The sequence below is a fragment of the Saccopteryx leptura genome, chromosome 5 (genome assembly GCF_036850995.1).
Source record: "Saccopteryx leptura isolate mSacLep1 chromosome 5, mSacLep1_pri_phased_curated, whole genome shotgun sequence".
In the NCBI taxonomy this organism is placed as follows: domain Eukaryota; kingdom Metazoa; phylum Chordata; class Mammalia; order Chiroptera; family Emballonuridae; genus Saccopteryx; species Saccopteryx leptura.
This window is the reverse complement of record NC_089507.1, coordinates 54,559,935-54,584,598: the sequence shown is the minus strand read 5'-3', so window position 1 is coordinate 54,584,598 and position 24,664 is coordinate 54,559,935.

Sequence of the window (24,664 nt, the reverse complement as noted above, 5' to 3'; positions counted from 1 at the left end):
GGTGAAGTGGGGAGAAATGATCATACAGGACGTATACTGAAAAGAAAACTGACAGGATTTGATGATGGGCTGAACTGGGAAGAGGGAAGAGAAAGAAACAAATCAAGGATAATGCCCACATTTTTGGATTCAGAATTTGGATGAATAATCACTGGTAACTGAAATAGTGAAGACTGAAAGAAGCAACTTCTCCCAACAAGAACCCAAGTAACAGATTAAATATTTTTTGGAAATGGCAGGGCATAAATACCGAAGAGAAATATATTGGGTGCTAAGAACAAATACAAAATAAATATGACACAGTCCCTAGTCCTGTAGGACTCATAATTTAGTGGGGGTAACACATGTCAAAAAGTCAATAATAATTTATCTCCATTATGATTGAGATGTGAATAAAAAAGAGGAGTAAGGAGCTTTCAGGATTCTCATTTCCTTATGATCAAGAGCTGAACAGGCAGTTGTAACAGAGAGCTCAATTTGATGTCTCAGAAATGGCCAACAGCATGGCTTGTGAACTTCCAAAAAATTGCTAATCACCATTCACCTATTCTTTTATAGAGAAAAAATGATTCCATTTTATCTTTTCTAGTAGGTTTTATTTTCTAAAATTGTAATCCTGCTAGTAATTCTCTAATTGCCCCTTTATATCACGTTGTGGAAAGATTATGGAACATGAAAGAAATATTTGTCTCTTTCTCTTTTCTCTACAAATTCTAATCATGTTTCTAGTCCCCTATCTTGTTTCTGTTTCAACAGAAACCAGAATTTACCAAGTGTTTCCTAAGAGTCCATTAGGAGCCAAGTCCTTGTTCTTTTCCATGTTTTATTACTTTCTGGCCCTTTAACCTTGAGTATGCTAAAATTTCCAGCTTTTATTTTAAAAGCATTCTTAGATGTGCTCTCTCTTCCTGACTTGAAGTTTCGTTTTCTTCACCACCTCCTATCTGTCTGTTTCATATTGTTCGTTATTTCCCCCTTCTTGCTTAAGTCACCAAGAATCTGAAGGTCTTTGCCATGTTTTTGCTTCCTGTGATTTAGCTCACTTTCCCTTTCCTCAACTTCATTGTGCTTATTGTTCCCATTCTTGAATCTTCTACTGGCACTCCATGTAGTTCATAATTACGATTTCTTTATTTTTATAGGTTGTTCCTTTGCCCATCTCACTTAGTTCTAGTCTCTCTAACATTCTCTGCTGACTACCATTTCTTCAATAAATCTATCTTAAAACAAATTTAACATGTAAACATTTTATGTAACATAAAATAGCTTGACATGCATGTTGATTAGTTTAAAGATGTTCCAGATACCATCACAAATGGTTAATCCTGCAAATATTCAAGCTGAAATTTCTTTCCTTCTTGCTCACTGGAGTTTCCATTGATATGGTTTCTTAAACACACACACACACACACACACACTCACACTCACACACACACACAACTTACAAACTGCTGCTCTACTTGTCTACTGGCTGATTTAATTGGGAAGGGATTGAGTAAAAACAACAATTAAATATGACCCAGTAATACCAAATAAAGATCCAAATAAAAGTTAACAAAATTAGATTAGGAGAAAAGTAATATGACATAAATAAAGATACAGAGAAAAAAAAAAACAAAGAGTGAAACACATTTCCAAAGTCCTTACTTTTAAATAGATATTTAAGAGTCCCTTATTGAAAATTTCTGTCATTGTAGATTCAGGAAGAATTACACTTTTCCTTTGAAACTGAATAGGCTTTCTCCTTTCCTGTGCAATGCTAGAAAGACTGAAGTCAAATTAGAGGCTCAAATTAGCTTTTCTTTCTCCTTACCCCCCCCCTCTCTCTTTCATTTTCCCTCACTTTCCAGTAGACATTTTAAACTCCATAGCATTTTATTTTCTTATCTACTATCTGATTTTAATTGTTATCTTCTATAATATTTATCTATATGTGAGCCACCCCAAGCACTTCTGAGAGGTAAGCATCTTTTCTTAATGAACACCTTTTTCTAACCATTTGGTGTCACTGTTCACCTTGTTTCTACTTCAGTCTTAAATGACGAGAATAGGAGCCATTTGGTTAGGAAAGCTGTCACATTTGGAAAGGGCAGCCAGTCAGAGAGAAATTAAATTGTTTTTCTTTGTCTGTCTGCTGTTCCAAGTTTCTGCTGGCATTGCCAGTGATTTGGAGGGAGAAGTGCAGGCCTTGTTCAGCTGTCAGTGAGTGTGAAGGAGGTGGGCTGGATGCACGCCAGCCTCTCCTTTGTGCCATGGCATCAGTCACCGAAGGCTGGGTAAGCACTGGGGGAGGCACCACCAGGTCTTCCTTGGAGGAAACAGCTGATGCTTTCTGAGGAAAGATGGCGTGTTACTGTTCTGAAACTGATGGCACTGATCTACTAGGCAAAGCTCATATTTTCCACTTTCATATCTCTGGCATCAAACTTTAAGGAACAGTATTCACTAAAACTGAATTTACCATAAGGTTAGTTCAGTCATCTAACAGGAGTGAGATGCTGAAATAGAAAGAATTCTTCCATATGAGTCAGTCCCTTGAGATGGCCCCTGAGTGTTAGGTCAGATCACTTCGTAATTTGTCTAAGGAGAATGATGTGTGTGTGTGTGTGGGGGGGGGGGGGGGTGCTAGAGAAGTAGCTCTCAAGTGTGATGGGAATGAAAAAGGCATGGGTGGAATGAATCCATACTTGATTGAGAAAAAGAATTGAGGAAAAAATCTAACCCTATGGAGAATGGTGAGAGATTTATGGACCATGGAACTCAGTATAAAATACAGAAAGCTAATATGAGATGTTAAAATTCAGAGGCCAATTTTTCAGCTATTCAGCATCAGTGCATCTTTATTTCAGACCTATAGCAGAAATCAGTGATTCAACTGCTAGAAATTAGTCCTGGGAATTAGTCTAGTAGCTTTAGGACTGTGATCCTTATAGAAAAAGCATGTGTTAAAAACTATTATAGAAGGGAGTTTCCCTCCCCACCTTGATTTTTTAAAATGATTACCTGTATTACTGTGCTAAGGGCTTCTTTCATTTAATACTTATAAAAAGTTTATAAGCTACTCTGTTATCCCCTCCATTACCTGAATGAAGAAACTGAGACGGGGATAGTTGTTGAGCTACTTACCTAAGGTTCCACTGTCTGAAATTGGCAGAGCCAGGTTCAAATCCAGACACTGCTCAGGTTGCTAACATTATACTATCAACATTTCATCCATGATATAGGTACAACAAAGAAGATAGAAATTTATCTTACCTTTAAATATGTTAGTTGTATACAGACTAATATTTGTAAGGAATTGTAAGCCATCAATACATTTCTAGGGAGCTGAGGAGACACAGGATAAAAAGTGCCCTAAATAGAAAGAATAGAACTTTGCAAGATAATGTGAAATATGACATCATCATAGAACAGTGTTCATGCAGATACTAGAACTTAGAGAGGTAGTGGATACAGTAGTCCCCCTTATTCAAAGGGGGTATATTCTAAGACCCTCCTTGTGAATGCCTGAAACCACTGATAGTACTGAAACCTATATAGATACATATATACTACATGTTCTTTCCCATACAAAAATAAAATGAGAAATTTAAAAAATAATTAATACTAAAATAGAAGAATTATAACAATATACTGTAATAAAGGTTATATGAATGTGGTCTCTCTCACCTCCCCAAGTATCTTATTGAACTCTACTCACCTTTTCATTTAAAGGAAGAATTTTATAGATTCTCTTTGGCATATCTAAATTGCCAGCATCACTACTCTTGTACTTTGGAGGCATTATTAACTAAAATGAGGGTTACTTGAACACAAGCACTGTGATACTGAGATAGTTGATTTATAACCAAGATGGCTACTAAGTGACTAACAGGTGGGTAGCATCTAACATCATGGATGCACTGGACAGAGGGATGATTCATGTCCTGGGTGGGATGATGCAGGACATTTCATCACACTAATCAGAACAGTATGCAATTTAAAACTTATGAATTGCTTATTTCTGGAATTTTCCATTTACTATTTTTGGACTGTGGTTGAGCATGGGAAACTGAAACCTGCTCATCTTACTATTCCCATCTTCATTATATCTCATCATTTTGAAAAAAAGTTTTAACCCTTACTAGTTGTGTGACTTTGTTCAAGTTATTTTACTTCTCTGGATTTCATTTTTATCATTTTAAAAACAAGGATAATTACTCTACCTACTTCCTAAAGTTGTTGGGATGATTAAATGTGTTAATATCTGGCACATAGCCAGTTCTCAAATTTTGCTACCGTCATTGTTACCACCACTGATCATCTAACTTTAATTTTAATTTTTTCAGCAACATTTCTTACTACATGACAGGCAGTGTTCTAAGTGCTTTATATTGATCAACTCAGTTCATGCCTCTAACCTCTGCAGTAGGTGCTGTTATATGTCCATGTCATGTGGGAGACAGTGCTTAAATTCAAGGTACTGGGCTCTGGAGTTAGCTTTCTTAACCAGCACTCTAAGGTCATAGATACTATAAGCAGTCAGTCCAATCACAGACAGCCAGAAAGGGTCATAACCGGAATCAGACCAGCATTGTCCCACCATAAGTCTAGACTCTGCGTTTTAATGGTGTAATTTGGGAACTAATGAGAGCTGAAGAATTAAAAGCAAGATTCTCCCTAACAATCAGAGATGTACTAACATGGCATTCCAACAAATGATTACCTTTTAGCTTGCCAAAATCAGATTTTCTGGAAGAGAGGAATTAAATATACAGAAAAATATTAGCAAATAAAATGACTTGAAACAAGTGAGATTGATTATATTAGTTAAAAAACATAAAATAACAGAATAAATCCAAGGAGATCCAAACAGATATGGATTCCCAAATTTGAACCCTAAAAACCCATTTTAACATGGCAGAACAAACTAGGACTAAAATAATTGAATTGTGTTTGTTTGCTATTATGTTTTGTTTCTGATATTGACTAAGAATACTTATTGAATTATAGCAATCTTACAGATGCAAAATAACTAATTTATAACTTAACAATTTGAATTCTTCAACTTTTATATCAAATCAGATTTTGTATCAGTTCAAATTCATTGAAAACACCTTCCAGATACTTTTGTGAAGATTCAACTTGAAAATGTTTTAATTTTAAAAAAAAATTTTTATTTAGATGATTAAATTTAACAGAGTGACATTGGTCAACTAGAGTATATAGATTTTGGACAAACATCTCCACCTCATTTGGACAGTTGATTGTATTGTATACCCATCACCCAAAGTCAAATTATCCTCCATTTCCTTATATTTGCCCCTCTTATGTCCTTCCCCTTCCTTCCCCCCCATCCCCCTCCCACCAGTAACCACAGCACTTCTATTTATGTCCATGAGTCTCAGTTTTCCATCCCACCTATGTTTGAAATCATATAGTTCTTAGCTTTTTCTGATTTACTTATTTCATTCAGTATAATGTTATCAAGGTCCATCTATGTTGTGATAAATAAAACTATGTCATCATTTCTTTTGGCTGAGTAGTATTCCATTGTATACATGTACCACATCTTCTTTATCCAATCCTGTATTGAAGGGCACTTTGGTTGTTTCTATGTCGGCCACTGTGAATAATGCTGCAATGAACATGGGGGTGCATGTATCTTTACGTACCAATGTTTTTGAGTTTTGGGGGTATATACTCAGTAGAGGGATATATGGGTCATATGGTAATTCTATTCTTAATGAAAATGTTTTAACATTTCCTTCAGATCAATTGTCATTTACTCAATGTTCAAAAGACTATCAAAATTTCATGCTCTAAATTGAATGCCTCCAAAAACCATTATTTGAACATGATGAATTTATTCTATATACCTGTCTGCCTGTCTTTGACTCCCACTCTGCAAAAACCAGAAAAGACTATTCATTAGACCTTTTTCTTTGCATTGTTCTAGATACTGGGGATCTAGCTGTAAAAAAATTAAAAAAAACCAAAGTCCCTGCTATCCAATATGGCAGAAAATAAAGCATTGGAAATAAATAAATAAATAAATAAATAAATAAAGGCCCTGTTCAGTTGGCTTAGTGGCAGAGCATAGGCTTGGCATGTGGACATTCTGGGTTTGATTCCTGGTCAGTGCACAAAAGAGAAGCAACCATCTGCTTCTCTACCCCTCCCCCTTCTTTTTCTCTTTCTTTTTGGCAGCTATGGCTAAATTGGTTTGAGCACATTGGCCCTGGCCACTGAGGATGGCTCTTTGGAGCATTTGCCTCAGGTGCTAAAAATAGCTCAGTTGCAAGCATGACCCCAGATGGGCAGAGCATCAGCCCTAGATGGAGGTTGCAGAGTGGGTCCTAGTCAGGGCATATGCGGGGAGTCTGTCTCTCTATCTCCTTTTTTCTCATTTGGAAAAGAAGAAAAAATTTTAAAAATAAAATCTAAATACAAGATAATAAAAATGCTTGTAGTCATGTTTTTAATCATATAGTTACTACTGATAATAATAGTAATAATAGTAATATCGGTGATGATAATAATAATAATATATAATATAATAAGTAACAGTTATTGAGAACTTATTCCTGCAAAGTACTTCTAAGCATTTTATGTACATCGTATCTTTGACTACTCACAATTTATTCATTCAGCGAGTTCTTATTGAGAGCCTATTTTGTGCCAGGCACTCTTCTAGGAGTTGGCCTTCATCAGTGAACAAAACAAAGTCTGTTCTCTGCTGAAGTTTATATTCTGAGACTAATAAGTATGCAGTGAAAAGTGTCTTTAAAAACATCTTATGTTAAATGTTCTTAACACATACACAAAATAATAAAAGGAGTGGGGAAAAACTTTGGGAGGTGACAGATATGTCTCTGGCCTTTATGGTGGTGATGGTTTCACGGGTGTGTACTTATCTCCAAACTCTCCGAGTTGTGTATATCAAACACATACAGATTTTTACATGTCAATCATACCTCAATAAAGTGGTTGAAAGAAGATACCATGTGTTGTGATTTGGCAAACTGAGCTAATGATGAAATCAAGAACAGAGGAGGAGCACCGAGGAAGGAGAACTCATCTGGAGAAAAGACGGCGAGGTCAGTTTCTAATATGTTGAATGTGGAATTGGAGAGTATAGTACAATAGTTGAAGCAATGATGTTTATAAACTTAGTGAAAGAAGATGAGAAAAAATTATAAAGGGCAAAGAATGAGTAGAAGTTATCTAAGAAAAGAGAGCAGTCAGAGAAAGAGGCCAAGAGAATTCTAAATGCAGCAGGGAGCTCAGAGATAGCAAAGACAAGAGAATTTTTTCTTACTTTATTTTATTTTGCCCAGAAAATGACTGCTGATAATATCAAAAAAGCACTGTGTGTGCGCAGTGGAACCAAAGAGAGTGCCGAACCAAGTGTAAAGGTTGGAATGGGGAAGGCAGGCAGGAAACGGAGGCGGCCAGTACAAAGAGGCAGAGGTAGGATATTAGCTAGAATAACGGGTAGTAGTGCTGTTCCCAGAACAAAGTGGCACCGCTCTGTTCACATCTCTGGGTACATAAGACTGTTGAGCCAGAAATTGGTATTAGCTCGATGAAGACAATTGTATACAAAACATTCAAAATAGTCCATTTTTCTGGACAGTAGTTGGCTTTGAGGATACAGCCAAACATACAGAAGAGACCTCGGTATCAGTTCCTGCAAATGAAGTAGAAAACCTGTGCACTCCAATATGAAAGCTTTCTTTTCTTATCTCCCTTCACATAGAGATTTATTTTTGCTGTCAGAAGGGAAAATTGTTCTCTGCTAGGTAGCAGGGTTTGAAGCCAGGGAGAAAATGAAACATGCTCTGTCACCAGGTTGTGTTAGTGTTGGGAAAATATCATTTTCTCAAGAGAGACACTAGTTTGTCAAGCAGATTAATCTTGGGACAGGGAAGCCCTAATCAAATGGCGAAGACTTTAATATATTGCTTGGATAGATATCGCATGCTGCAGCTCTGGAACTGCTATGGAAGTGAAGAGAGGCTCAGATTAGCCACAAGAATCTTACAGAAAAGAATCACGATAAATTTGGAGAATCCGTATAACTGTATTTGCTCAGTGTTGGCCTGTTTCCATTTTCAGCGACACAGCAGAACATGTAGAAAATGCTCATTTAGAGTGTCATAGCCAATGTTAACATTCTTTCAGTCTATCTACAGATTATAAGTGCTGGAAAAGCAGAAAAACAATCAGAGTAATTTTTCTTTCTCTTTCACTCCAATTATAGTTTGTTGTAGTTTTGAAATAAGCAAAAAAGAACTGAAGGGAAAAAATTCAAAACAACACACAAGAGCTAGAATTATTCCTCAAACCTTTACATGTTATTCTAATTGAAACTATATTGAATGGCAAACTCATTCTCATACTCTGAAATTCTTGTCTCTTTAGGGGATCCCTCAGGAAATATTTGTTTACTGATTGGTGGTCAAAATCTTTGCTTCACACACTGGTACTTCGTGTATCTGATAACCAGGAATGATGGTAGAATTAAGTGCTTCTAGAACACTGAGATATTTGGCTTTGGTAAAACTTCAGTTCATCACTTCAGGGTTAGTACCAACTTTTGTGTATCCCAATGGTAGTTAGCAGTGTGCTTTAAGGGGAGTAAATAGTCAGAAAGCAGAATTCAGCATATGAACACAAAGAATGGTGTCATATTTTCAACTGTACTAAAGCAGTTTACAAATCCCATAAAAAAAATCCCAAATGGGCAGAATTTAATACCGCTAATTACAAAATCATTACCCAATTCCTAGTTAGTTAGCATTTTTAAAGTACAATTTGTGATACAGACAGATCATATCCACTCTTTCCAGCTCTCCAGAGTCAGAAAGTTGACCATATTTGAGTAGCAGCCTCTGAGAGGTAGGGGGCAGTTTATGGAAATACAATACACAGGGCTGGGTGCTGCCTAAAATGTACATAAACCGCCACTACTTCATCAAATTGTATGATCTTGTCTTTCAAAATCTTAGACATATTGTGTAAACCATGTACTCTTTGTTTGTATTCCTGCTATACTTTTCTTAATCTAGAAGAATGGTTCTTGAAATTCTTACAAGGACTCTTTAAAATGTTTGCCACATATTTTAAGAAGCATCTGGTTGGACAAAGTCTTGCTTTCTGTATCTGTTCCCAGTTGTCTGGTGTGTGCCATGTTTCTTGTGAATCTAGTTTTGTTAGCTTCAGGGGTAAATGCTTTTGCATTTGCTTTGGTGTATGGTGAGACTAATAGCCCAAAGCAAGTAGCTAAGGGTTGTATAAATGAAGGACTCAGCATCAGGACAACTTGATTAATTCACCTGCCATCTAATTTACACAAGGTTACCTGGAAATTGGTGTTTGTTTCTTTTGCTTGATGGTTTCAAGATGGACCTTGTCCCTTTAAGGAATGCCAGATACCTTGAATACTTTCTCAAACATCTGCTCCGTTTTCATCAGGAAGACTTTGGGATAGCTATAATTCACATCATTTCCCCTCAGCAAAAAAGGCCCATACCTGTCAAGAAGACAAATTTTCCAAGGAGCTAGAAAATGGAGAGTGTTATAAAGGAGCTCTGAATCTTAATAGGGAGAGAACTTTGGAAAGTTGTCTGTTGCTGACTACTTTTTTACTATTTTCTAGTTTTTCTTTTTAATTTAAGTATTGAATCTATATGCACTTTAAGAGTTTGTAAAGTTTATAACATGTAAAGAAGAAAACTACAATCAGACATGGTGCCTAGAAATAATCATCACTATCTAACACTTACATGGTACTACTATGTAATAAACACTGTTCTAAATGCTTTATTTATATTCTTTTTAACTGTCAGAATGACTTCAATGAGACGGATACTATCATAGTCCTCATTACAGAGATGAGAAAACTGAGGCACAGGTGAAGCTACTTGCCCACAATCACTTGGCTAATAGGTGGCACGCCAGGATTAAAGTGCAAACGGTCTAATTCCAGGCTCTAACTCTTCACTTCTCCAGCACTTCTCTGTCTGTATTCACACACGGGAAGTTTCTTCCAGACTGCTTTCACTGAAGTTTTAAGACAAGGCAGCAGAGACGATGTTTAATTATTTGCCTTAATTTTGTTAACTTAATTTTGTAACAAGTTTTCTCTTACACTATCTACATTAGTAAACATCTTTGGAATAAAGATGTTCTAATTCAGTGAAGCAGCTGGTACACCTGTATTCACATATCCCCTACTTACAAACTTTGCCAACTGAGTGGTAACGGTGCAGCAGAAAAAGTGCAGGGTGCCAATCCATCAGTGCAGGGCGGGTCTGCGTGCATGACTGACGGTCGGTCCCTTGGTCTCTTTATGTTTCAGGTTTCTCAACTATAAAATAGGGACAATTATATTGATAACCTGGGGTACAAAGTTGTTGTGATAACTATAAGATACACCTGTGAAGTGTGTTTAGGAAAGTGTACATTCATTTACAAATGTCCAGGATTAGTTTTAAAACCAGCAATTATAATATGTCCAACATGACTGGCAGTCCCTAGAGGAAATTTTTTCTTAGGCTAAAGAGGAGATAAGCGAGGTTTATCAGAGAAATGGACATAAAACATTGCCGGGAACTGTTGAAGATACTTCAGTAGTAGTGGTGGAAGCCCTGAAGAAAAAAAAGAAAAAAGATTCCAAGCATAAATAAGATTTCCATGTATTTTCTTCCAGATTTTTTCTATCAAGTATTTTTAAAGTTTGTCATTTGGTTTATTTCTAGTCTAAGGTCAACCAACTGCTAAGTTGACGGCTTTCCTTTTCCTCCCTTTTTAATTTGCCACTTGTTCTTTCTTTTCTCCCATTTCTCTTTTGTCACTTGCTAACCTTATTTCTCCATTTTCTCTCCTTCCCTTTTTTCTCTATTCCTAATGTCATTGACACAAGAAGCATTCTTATTTGTAGATAAGCCAGGTCTTGGGTTCAGGACTGCAGTCTGGCAGTGGACTTGCGAGAAGTGCCTGTCCACTCCTCCTCTCTGCCTTCACACAGGACCACAGCCAAGCGGCTTTAGTCACAGACGGTGGGCACTCACTGGCCTGTAGGGAAGGACATTCTGACTCTGCTTCCCCACTCCTCCCCCACCCCCCGGACTGCAGCGTGCAGCCTGGAACCCTGGAACCGCAAGAACCAACTTGATTAAATGGCTGCTTTATATCTGACCTAGTTTAAGCACTTAAGAAGGAGATGGTATTCAAAATGCTAATAAAATGATAAAGAGGATGGATTCTTTTTTAACTTTCAGTTCCTTTTTAAATTGGTTGAATATGTCTACAAAAATTGCACTGATGATATTTTATATGAAACACTCTATTCCTCAGCCTTTGCCATCTTTGGATATCATCAGTAGTAGCTCAGCACATACTGACATGTTTTTGTATTTTCTTTTAATTTGGGGTTTGGCACTTGCATTAGAAAGCCTAGCAAGACTGAAAGGCAGATCCAACAGAGGTGAAATACCTGTCCTGTAAAATTGTTGTGGAAATATCCTTGAGAATATGTGAAAAGAACGTGTATTCTGAGAAGATATACCACCAGTCCCCGCCCTCTGCCTCAGATTCATGTCATTTGCCCAGAGAATGTGCCATAGAAAATTCTGCACTGGGTAAGTCTAGACAGAATATTTTTGGATGTTTTGAGCATATCCCTCCAGATTAAATGCTGTTGCCAAGGGGTTAATTGGACTCAAAGATCTCTCTCCATGAGGTTTGAGAGTCTGTGATATAAATCCCATCTGTTTCTTGAAGCGGTTTATGGGTTTGGCAATATGATGTGTTGGCCTGACAATTGTTTAAAAAATCCTTTTTAGCCTGATACAGGTATAATTTTTTTTATAGTATCCAGATTTATTTTCTTCAACATCTAATTTTAAATTAGAAACCACTCCAGGTCTGTGTCTGGGATACAAAATTTGTTCTGAATGTGAATGTAGCCATCTCTTGACCAAAGATGTGTAACTTTCATACAGTAGTGTAGGAGTAGAACATTCTTTCTCCAATTTCAATGCTACGAGAATTGGAATGTTATAAATAGTAAAAGTCAGTCCTGATATATTCCTTGACTATACTTTCTTTGCTCCAAGGAGTTGTCTACAAACTGTCTTCAGTGCATTATAGAATCTGAAATGATCTCTAGGCTTAGGTAGAGCATGTGTGTTCATTTTCCATGAATAACTTTCATATAGGTAAATCTAGGTTAAAAAAAATACAACCTTAAAGGAGAAAAATTGGGAAAAGATAGCCTGAACCAGGGTGAAAGAAGAGAAAAGCAGTGGTTTCATCCCTTAGCCTTAGTCACGGAAGGGAAAGGTCTGCTTCCCGCTGTCCCCTTCGTTACCCGTGTCCCTGGCTTTGGATTTTACATAAAGCGCTGCCTTAGTTATTTATTCTTGGATGAGGAATTCCTTCAGGTCTGTCTGCTTCAACCTGCTCATGTCCTATGAAGCATTTGGCTTTTTATCATGCCTTCTTGCCTTTTATATAGACCTATTTGGTCACATGATCAAATTATGAACCTTTGTTCTGACCTGGTTTCCCCTTAAATTCTGCTTCTGATTTAACAATTTTCCCTGGCTCCACACAGCACCACTGCTGGCAAAGGGCTCTGTTCCCTCAATCTGCACCAACCACTCAGGAAACACGCTATCTGGACAGATATCAACTCTTAGGTCGTACTTGCATGAAGAAAGATATTGGACAACAATCATTAATGGATGTACAACTTTCAGAGAAGACTAAGTTTCTTGTTTGTGAAGATGCTGCATCCACTTCTGTAACCTTTCCAATGTACGAACAGGAGGTACAAAGCCTTAGGTCATACTCTGCACCAAAGAGGTGTCATTTTCCATCATTTAGAGTTGAAGATAGCAGACTTCTGTCTCCAGAACAAGGGAATGATGATCTCAGGACCCTAGCTAGTTTTGTGGACCAAGTCACTAAACCTGGAAGATCAATTTCTGTTGAAAATATTTGATTCTGACCTCTGACAGATATGTGAGGATGCCTTATTAAGGACTGGTGCCCACTGCACTGATGGCTCTTTCTGGTCTTTTTGACTTACGTCTTCTTTAGATTATAATTTGACATTTGAAATACTTTTTCATCAACTGTTCCAATTGCAAAATTCCAGATTAATATGTTTGGAGCTTTAAAAAGAAGAAAACAGAGTGTCCTTCACTCTGAAGACTGTTTGAACCATGGCGGAGTTGGCATCTGGAACCACTGCTTGCTTTTGTGGATGCCTGATCTCTGTGGCTAATGTTTATTCCACTAGCTGCCCTTTTGAACATGCCCAGCTTTCCAAGAGCCAGATAAGAAGCTCTGTGTCCATCTGCTTTTCCACTCAGAACTTTCTCCTGGCTCCATTCCTCACCATCTCCTCCAAATCTCTTTCTTATTAGCCATTATGGTCTCCATGTTCTTTAAAAGTCACTAGGCTCCCCCTCTTCGCTAGTTCTCCTTTGAAATGGCGGCTTGATTTCAGACTATCCTGCTGGCTCTCATCTAATATCCCTTTGCGGTGGTGTCTTGGTAAATGCCTCTGTCAAAAGGCCTCAGAACTGTGACACTATGACTATGGCTTTGGCTTATTGTGACTTTAGACATCAATTGAATGCTGTGTTCTTTTACTCATTAACTAAAAAGTAGGGTGCTGAAACTTCCTGCCCTTAAATCAAAGTGATAATCTACTCCAGGGCACATTAAGCTACTGTGTGGCAGAGATTTTCATATGCCCATCTCCTGGTGTACTGTCTGGCAGACATAATAGCAATTGAAGAGCTTCTGAATAAATAAACATGCCTCAGGGATCATTTGAGGGCATATGTGGAACCTTAGACTGAGCTTTGTATTCTGTCAAAAACTTAATTAGGAATTTATAAAGTGAAATGGATATATATCAGACATCAAAATGACTTGAAATGAATCTCCATATGCAGCACTATAATTTTATTAAAGTTATAGCTAGGATTTAATTTATAGAGGTATAACTTAGTGCCAACAAAGAATGGTTAATACCATTAAAAAAATGTATCACTTATATTGCTTAAGAGAAGGTCTATACCAGGGCTAGTCAACCTTTTTATACCTATTAGCCACTTTTGTATCTCTGTTAAGTAGTAAGATTTTTATAACCGCCTACCGGTTCCACAGTAATGGTGATTTATAAAGTAGGGAAGTAACTTTACTTTATAAAATTTATAAAGCAGAGTTACAGCAAGTTAAAGCATATAATAATAATTACTTACCAAGTACTTTATTTTGGATTTTCACTAATTTTGGCAGAATAAATCTTTATAAAACAACTTACTATACTTAAATATATCTTTTTATTTATACTTTGGTTGCTCTGCTACCACCCACCAGGAAAGCTGGAATGCCCACTAGTGGGCGGTAGGGACCAGGTTGACTACCACTGGTCTATACCATGCCATGTAAGGCCACAAGAGAAGCATGAGGTTTTGTCAGGAGGAAAAAGCAGGAGCAAAAAGAAAGCCTAGGTCAGAACCTTTGTTGGGGTCTTTGTAGGAGAGGCAAGGCAAATCTGGGCAGATAGCTTATGACTGGCTAGTGTGTATCATGTCAGCGAGCTCTGGGCTGTGCCATTAGTTGCCAGATACCTGGCCTGGGTGGTTTAGGTCAGGAGAAATATTGGCTTAATGTATGAGAGTTTGATAAGGAGATGGTTGGGGGTGTAGGCTCTGGATTGATTAACTTACATATAAAAGGTATTTTTTTAAGAAAATTATTTACATTTTTAGGAATTGGTTACTTTTGAAACAGGTATATCTTCCATTGTCTGTAAGGTATTTCAAGATGTCAAAATGTCATTCCATGCAGAAAAAACAAACAAACAAACAAACTACAATTAATACAACAAAGGAAATGGTTGCTCACTATGACCTTCAGACTCTTAAACCAAATCAATGATTTAGAACCAGTTCAGGAAGTGACTTTTGATGATATTTGGTTGGAGAGAAAACTGTTACTATAAAATACTATCTCCCTTGCCCTAACAGACATAAAATGTGGATGGATTAAGGAATTCTGCTTTCTTCCCCTTAAGCATAGTAAGGGGAGCTGCTACAAGATCCTTCTGAGGGCTTGTGGTAGGTGTTCGCACAAGTTTGTTGCCTGGCCCATATCTGAAAAAACTGAAGCATCCTGTGGCCAGTGTGTCAGTCCAAAAAAATGTGTATGTAGAGTTTACTGTGGAGCAGATGTGAGCCAGACAGGTGTGAGAGAGAGCTAGTGCGGTGTCATCATAGGTCCTGTCCAACTGGGGCTACCTGGAGGAGAGAATTCCATCAGTAAGAACTTCCAGGTGAGCCCTGAATTCCTAAGGGTTGCAGAATGAGTTGCAAGGAACCACCTCACACAAAGACACACCCTCCCAAGTCAAGAGAACTGCAGGAGGGGGGCCCTGAGTGATGGAAATCACCAAAAGACTCTCAAATACACCCACTGAAAGAGGAGCTTTAATACCTGCCAGTCCCAGGAAGCCTGAGGGCAGTTTAGGAGAATATCTGTTCAAAAAGTTCTTTATCTCTTAACACTTCTTCCTTTCTCTCTTTTACCCAAAAGTGATTTAAAATGGTTAGTAGTCCAGGAAGGGCGGAGATTTTGTATAGAGAAGTGGAGAGGAAGCCATCCATTTTACCCCAGTTCTATGGCAAGTCTCTAGCCTGAAGCATACTAGAAATCCAATCATCATTAATAACTTGGTAGGACACTTCTAATTTCTAAGTTAAGACTGTACTTTTTATTTAAAGAGACTGAAGCACCATCTATTACCAAAATGCAAGCAGAAGAATCATGGGACTGATAGGGGAACCCAAAAGTTAGAAATTTGGATTTACTAATAGAAGCTTTTAGTTTAGTGGATAAAGCGTCAACCTGGAAATGCTGAGGTTGCCAGTTCAAAACCCTGGGCTTGCCTGGTCAAGGCACATATGGGAGTTGATGCTTCCTGCTCCTCCCCCCTTCTCTCTCTCTCTCTCTCTCTCTCTCTCTCTCTCCTCTCTATAATGAATAAATAAAAATCTTTAAAAAAATAAAAAATAAATAAAATTGTTAAAAAAAAAAAAAAGAAGCTTTTAGTTGTAATCAATAGGAGATTATGTAAGGGTTAGGAAATGGTTAAATTGGCTGCTCTTCTCTCTCAATGGCTACCTGGTCTTCTCCTTTAAAAGACAGTGAGAAGTTATCTTTGCAGGAGGGAAGTGTCCTTGGAAGCAAGCATATGGGGAGACAGAAGACAGCCAGCCTGAACTACTCTGTCATGGGAGGAATGCAAAGACAGATGGTTCATTATCTCAAGCCCGGAGCACCTCGCTACCTCCTTGTCTACATGACTGGTTGCACAAACTTTGCCCCTTGGACCATTACTAACAGCCCCTGAACCTTATAAAAACAGTTGGCATCAGTGGAGTGTTAAGGTAGGATTTAATGCATTTCTAGGCTCCTGCTTTCTCAGCTTGCTGGCAATCTGAATAAAAGTCACTTTTATACCACTTGACCCTGGTTCTATATCTCAGTGGTGATGGACAACTTGAAGTTCCCGTAACAAGACCTACCCAAGTTTTCATCAAGGGAAAAGGAAAAAGGACACAGGACACGGGAAATATTCTGCCATGTAAGAGAGCTACAGACCGTTAACAGAGCTGGTGAAAAACACACTTGGTACAGATCCCCCACAGGAAAGGGAAGAGATCTAGAGAAATTTCTGTTTTGCATCCTCAGTAAAATATCAAAAAAACATGATCTCTTTGAAAGCAAAAGATTAATTTAAAAAACCAAAATGTTGGCATGCAGATTGAGAGAATAATAAATGAGTGCAGGAGTCAACTGAATAATCATAGAATTAAAATACCAAAAGATTATATAAAAATACAAATTTACATGCAGAAAACAGAATCAGTGAAGTAAAGAACTTACGGAGGGTGGGGGGGCACGCTTAAAGAATGCTAAAGAGGAGAGCAGTAGTAGCTTCTAATCCTGGAGCACTTAGTGGACATCAAACATGTGTTATAGGAGAGGAAACCGTACCCAGGGTAACAGCCCATAGATGACAGAGGAGAACTAAAACTCCTATCTGTCTAACTCTAGTGCATGTCTGCTAAACACAAGGATGAGACATTTAGATCCGGAGGAGAATGAACCAAGTCTAACATGTACACTGTGGACAAAAAAAAGGGCCACATACTAAACCAGACAAGCTCAGAGGAGGCCTACATGGCGGCCTTAAAAACCTAAAGTATACCACACAGGATGGTCTGATATCAAAACTTTCTAACTAAAAGCAGTTCATGGCCAGTAGTGTTTCTAGGATGGTACTTTTCCCTAACAAAGGTCAATGTTTAGCTTAAATGAGCCTGTCTGTTTTTGGCTCGTTTAAGTTTTGTTTGTTTGTTTTTTGCATCTACAATAATATATCTGATAACATACCTTTGAAATATAAGAGTACTCTTTTTCAGACCCCTTAGAGTACAGCCACCACACTAAAGCAGAGCTCACAAATTCCCTCATTGTTATTATTATCATGTTAATTGTTAACTGTCAAATGATCCTATACCTGCCTATGTAAAAGAAGTATGTGTCTATATGGTTTACTTTTTATCCAATCCCAAGGACTTCCCCACTTTGCCTGCCTCTCTAGTCTATTACCAGTGGAGCTTATGTAACCCTCTTACACCTTCCTCTTGGATTCTGGTATATGAAATAAGTAGTGAAACTGCCATTTTCTAAAGCATTTTCTCTACCCATTAAGATTTTGCTTTCTGGCAAATTGTCATCAGTGTGGCACATGTGAACTCATCAAAATTCTTACAGGTTTGGACGTTTCTTACATTGACAATGTGATGGGTAATTAAGGAGGAAAAAAAAACAGGACAAGTTGAACGTAAGCAAAAGTAAAAAAAAAAAGAATAAACTTTCTTGAACTAAAAAAATAATTAAATGAAAGATCTTATCTAGTTAGAAAATTGGACAATTAGTAAAAAAAAAGTAAGAACTGACTTTTTATGCAGAATAAAGGTAGGTAATATGGACATAAAATAGTTAAATCATTGGCAAAAATGATAGCATTTTCTACCGTTAAGAATGTACTGAGGCAGGTATTCATATTTATGGAAGTATTAAGTAAAAAAAAATATTCATCATAAGAAAATAATGTGCCCTGACTGGTGGTGGTGCAATGGATAGAGCATTGGTCTGGGACACTGAGGACCAAGGTTCAAAACCCCAAGATTGCTGGCCTGAATACAGGCTCATCCAGGTTGAGCATGGGGTCGCCGGCATGATCTTAGGGTTGCTGATTTGAGTCCAAAGGTCGCTGGCTTAAACCCAAGGTTGCTGGCTTGAGCAAAGGGTCACTGGCTTGGCTAGAATTCCCTAGTCAAGGCACTCAATGGGAAGCAATCAATGAACAACTAAAGTGATGCAAGTATGATATGATGCTTCTCATCTCTCTCCTTTCCTGTCTGTCTATCTGTCTGTCTCTCTCTCTAAAAAAAAAAATGAAGTGCAGCAAATCATCTAAGTGAGGCAACATTAACTTTATAATCTAAAAAAAATATTTAAAATAGATTTTTTTCAAATGTAAATAGAATTAAAATAAAATTTTAATGTTTAACAGATTATAAAAATGTAAAAAAAATACTTATACTTGCTTCTTATTAACAGAGCCTAGTATCTGAGGTTTTCATCAGTGGAAAAAAGTGTGGTATCCTCTCAAAAATTCTAAGAGGAACTATGAACACATTTGACATAATAAGCTAATAAACAGAGTAGTACTGTGTTGAGTTTGGCAATAACCTTTGAATTCCTTGAAGTAACCCTAGAGAAACAGGATAAGGTAGTGGTCATGGCTGGTCAATAAGACAGGGATGTGAGTTCTATTCTGGTCTGCAATTTATGGTATAACCTCGTGCAAATCAGTTTCTTACTCTAACATCCAGTTTAGAAGACCCTCAATAAATATTTCTTGTCCAAGGCCACACAGGTATTAAGAGCTGAAACAAGGGAGGTTTGGTGGAGCCAGGCTGGTTGGAAGATTATCAGAAAGTTTGAGAAGGGAGGAAATTCCAATCAGAGAAAACAGTGTGAAGAAAAAGTATGGTGTTCAGACTACATGAGAAGCTGGCTCTTTCTAGCCAGTATAGACACACACACATACCCATACATATATAATATCTCAGCATATTAATAATATCTCATAATAGTGTTATATTTATTATAATAAAATATGTATCAGCTTTTTGTTATGATTTATACTTTTATAATATCAATATAATTGCTTATTTTCTTATGTAGTCCTCAGGATGATAATTTGAGATGTTAAAACTGTTATTGTCCTTTATCCCATCCTTGAATTACAAATGAAAAAACCTGAGGGATCAGGAATTTAAGATACCCTAGCCTAAGTAAGTGGCAGACCAGGAAATTCATTTAAACAACTCACAGCAATTTGACGGAAGACATTGAAACTAGTGGAAACCGAGTTCAGAGTCATCATTTGAAAGTGATGGAGACTCTTGGCTTGTTTCAGAGAAGTGATTGACAGATGAAGAGGCAGTACAGGTTTATGTAAAATATACTTACATACAGAGGCTCAAGGTCAGAATCTGATAGAGGAAAAAGAAAATCCTTGAAAATCCTTGTAGGAACTGGGTGGTACATTTATCTCACAGTTCAAAAAAATATGAATGAAATGAGTAGAAGCATTCAAAGAAGAGATTGACTTGGCAATGTTCTGAACCTCAAGACTGATGGTTGTGGGAGATATTCCTTTCCCTTAAGGCAAGACCACACCTCAATCATCTCATGCAGATAAAAATCTTCCTTAAGAAAACATAAAAAAGAGATTTCTCAACCTTATACACTTCAAACAAGTCTTTGTTGGGCCAAGATGAGTCAGAATAATCTGACGTCTGTCTGCCTGTTCTGTATCAGCTTCGGCCAAGTAGAAGCTCAGAAACTGGCTCAGGCATGGTTGACGTTGGACAGCAGAGCCCTGTCAAACCAAAGGGCCCTGGTAGGAACTCCAGAGCAGGGCAGGCTGGGCTCCATCTCTGGTTCCTGAAGGCACAGCGGACTCTTCTGTATGTTTGGAAAGGCATTCTCGGGTAGCTGAGAGCCTTCACTTGTGCCAATACCTCTTAAAAGTTATCTTAGACATTTGAAGCAAAAATGCATTGTTTAATTTCACAACTCACCAGACTGCCGGCCAGCACAAACATATTTTGAAAGTATGTATTTTATTTATTTATTTAAATACGTATATATTTTCACATGTAGAAAAATATCAAGAGACAAATAAGTTTTTTAAATGAGTTTTAACAACATATATGTAGGTATCTTCTTATGCATACAGAGTGTTCACAAACTGATTTATTTAGGGAAATTTACTTGTCTGCTAATTGGTCATGTGCTTAGTAATCGATAAAATTATTCCCATTTTTTTATATTAATTTTGGGGGCCAGGGAGGGTAAGATCCAGTGGCATTATGCCACCAGTGAAATCAATACCTAACGGTATGAAAATGTCCCCAGTCTCTTCTAACTAGCAGAAACTTACCAAGCAGTTGATAGGCCAACCAAGTTTCTCCTTCTGTGGGTCACTCATATTCTTCACTCAACAACCTCTGGAAACATCCCTGTCATTATTTGAAACAATATTCTCAGTCACTGGCTCCTGGGTGAAAAAATACTCTCAGAGAGCAGAAATAGATTAGTTATATTTTTATTCAACACCAAAACAAAAACCATAATCTTGTTTGATGTTTAGAATTAAATAGCTAAGCACTAGTTCCTCTTTACTAATGGATTTTCTGAGGTTTTTACAAGTAATTGCATATTGCTTTCTATTTTCTAAAAAACACCAATACAACTCACACGTACTTGATCATGGTCCAAAAAATTATAAGTTTCCTTGGAAATTCTGTAGCTATATGAAAGTTTTAATATTAATTCTTCATGATGACATATCAGTGCTCGGAAAAGTTTTCAGGTGGAAGTTCTATTATTTCCGATGATTATACATTATGCCATATAAGAGACAATAAACACAGGAAAGTAAATGTGAGTATTGTTTGCTGTTTATTTGTTTGCTTCTTTTTGGGTAATTTTACTAAAGCTGAAAGTAGCAGAGTATATATAAACTTAGAATCCTCTAAATGTTTGCAGATAGTTTTTATGGTTTCTACAAGAGTTTTTTCAAATTATTTTTCCCAAATAAAGTCCAAATTGCTAGCCAGTTAGGCTTCTTCTGTAAGAAAAGAATCTGCTGTTGATCTTTTCCTTCACATGAGAGGCTCTTTTATTCTACATTTAGATCCTTCCAAAGACTTATAAATATCTGCACTGTGGCTGACTACAAGTCTAATGCTCTGTGCGGCAGCATGAGTAAGGAGGTGGAGAGAGATGACATGGACAGGTTGTTCTGATGGGGTAAGAATGGCTGAGGCAGCAGCAGTAGGTCAAGTTGCCCATTACCAGGCGAAGAAGCACCAAGTGGTATTTCTTTCCTTCTCAGTTTCCCATAAAGAGGTTAGTTATGAATCAGTTGAGGTCGAAGTCTCACTAGGTCTGGCTTGTGCTCCTTGTCTAATGAAGGCTGGTAGTGGCTCTATAAAAGTCCTTAAATATTGATTTGTTTGAGTAGTTGAGTCTGGTGCCTAATAGCCTAGATTATAGTTTTCCTTTTGCAGTGATGACTGCTTGGATTGGCCATTCTTTTCATTTGGGCCAATTTCTCAAGTTTGTCCTCTTCCTTTTTGAGATCCTATGTATGGTGGCTTTTTCTTGGGGTTCTTGGGACTAACATAGTATAGTAAAAAGAACATGGCATCAGAAAACTAGGAAACAAGTTTTCTTTCTGGTTCTGCCATTACCAACTCGATGAACTTCAGGGGGAATCACCTAACCCTTTTGAGTCTTGGTTCTCTCATCTGTAAAATGAATGTGTTGCACTAGAAGGCTTTTTCAGAAATCATACTCAAAGATTGTGAGTGGGCACAATCTCACACCAACCCTGTTTCCACATTTTATGTCCTGACAAATTTTTATATTACTATTTTTTAAAATGAAATAATAAAAGTAATACATATTTGTTGTGAAAATTTTGAAATAATAAAGAAAAACAAAAGAATTTAAGTACCCAAATCACTCCTACTCCAATCAGAGGTAACTACTGCTAATATTTGTTCTGTTGGTTGCCAGTGTTTCTCTTCTGCATATGCATGTGTGTATTTGACTTTCATTTTGCAGATGTATATAAACATGTGTAATTATCAATATATTTTGTAAGCAAATAAAAATATACTTCTAAAGCATGCAATCATACTGTATATATAGTTTCATATGCCATGACCACTCTGTTAATGGACAGAGGACCTGACCCTTTGGGTCTCTGAGGAATAGCTGGTAGTATGTGGGTTTTTGACTTCATGCAGGAAAAATTTCACAAGTCTAAGTGATCTTAAACGTAAGTTTATTAAAGCTGTGGTCGGTGAAACAAGGAAGGGCCTGGAATAAAAGAAGCAACAGGAGAGCCTAGGCAGGGTTGCCTTGGTTCTCTGAAAACCTTATGGGAAAGAAATGAGTGGAGAAAACCCCTCTTGCCTTGGAGACAGGATCAGGGTTTAGCCCAGGATGAGCTGCTTCTGCTCTGGTTGCAAGTCTCATGAGGTTCCTTACAATTTAGGAGATGCACAGCTGTGGGTGGGGCATGGGGAGGAAAGGGAAGGAAGAGGGGAAGGGAAGGCATTGATGCATGCCTTGGGCCTCTGTTTTGAGGGTTTTTAAAGACTGAGAGTTTAGGGGTCATTTTAGGAAGAGGATTCTAATAGAATATTCATCAGCTTTTCCAGGTGTGATCCCCCAGGGCCATGGAGATTAGCAAGGTCACTGTCAGCAACCAGGGGGTCATCATGCACCTGGGCCTAGGTGCATGCAAAATTGCAATTGAGGCCTAGCTTTTATTTCTAAGGAGGTGATGCTCTGCATCTGGCTGTAACTTGCTCAGCCAGTTTGTTCAGATATCTATCTCAGTTTCCCTATTCTACCAGCCAAGGAATTTTCCTAGCTTTTACTATCCTGTCTCAATTCTATTAATAAGCCCATTGAAGTTATTCTTCATTTTTATTACAATGTCTTTGATCTCTAGCATTTCTTTTTGGTCCCTTCCTAGGATTTCCATCTCTCTGTTTACACTGCGCATCTGTTCTTGCATGCTGTCTACTTTATCAATTAGAGACCTGAGTATGTTAATCATAGATGTTTTAAATTTCCAGTCTGATAATTCCAACATCCTAACCATGTCTGGTTCTGATGCTTGTGTTGTCTCTTCAAAATGTACTTTTTACTTTTTGGTATGCCTTGTAATTTTTTCTTGACAGCTGAACATGACATACCAGGTAAAAAGAACTGCTTTAAATAAGCCTTTAGTAATGTGGTGGTAAAGTGTGGGGGAGAAGTATTCTATGATCTAGGAATAGATCTCAGTCTTTTGGTGAGCTTGTGTCTCTGGATGTAGACTTCATGTGTGTTTTTAAGATTTTCCTCCCCTGCTGGGATGGGATGGGATGGCTAGAGCAGGCTGAACTTGGGTATCTCCCTTCCCCAGGTCAGTTACTGGGGAATAAAGTTTTTGTTGCATTCACAAAAACACTTGTTCTTACCTACTTCAAGTGTGCTGATCTCAAATCTAACATTTGTTTTTCTCTGTAAGCTACAGTTTTTTTGCAATTCAAGACTTTAGGTTTTCATCTTATTGTAAAATTTTCAACATTTAGTTTAACATAATGAAGTAGAATGTCTTCTTGGGCATCATCTTTGTGAAAATATAATAATTTATATAATGCAGTAAATACACTAATACACTAAAAGATATGATTGCATCAGAATTTGTCTACAATTTCAAAATAGAACATATTTAAACACTTATTTTAATCATAAAATTTGCACAAAACTTATTTAAATTCTATTCAGGCAAAAATTTGCATTTGTAGCTCTTGCATTTGTGTACTTGTTGAGGGAAATCTCATTTGATGCTGCAGCAGTAGTCTGCTCATCACTAACACCTACAAGATTTTTGGGAAACTTATCAAGGTGACTGTTCAGGAAGTGAATCTTAACGCTCATGTTACATCTAATGTCGCAGAAAGCCAACAGCATCCTTTGAACCAGAAGTTCATAGTTTTCTGCTTTTTTGTTGCCAAGAAGTTCTTTGTAACTGCCACAAAAGACTGCCATGCTGCTTTCTCCTCCTTATTCATCTTCCTGGCAAATTCTTCTTCACGTATGAAGGTTCGAATTTGAGGTCCATTGAATACTCCTGCTTTTATCTTCTTGAAAGACAAGGCAGGAAAAGCAGAAATAATATGTTGAAAGCGTCCATTTTCTCTATTCAAAGCCTGAACAAACTGCTTCATTAAGCCAAGTTTGGTGTGAAGTGGGGGAAAAATGATCCTGTCTCGATTAACTACAGATTCATTCACAATATTTTGCATCCCTACTTCCAGAGCTTCATGTTTCGGCTACTCCTTCTGTGTCCAGTGTTTCTCCTGAGCTCGGCTGTACCACAAACATAGAAAGCACGGATCCTTCATGAAACCTCTCTGTTGTCCTAGCAGGAAATTTACCA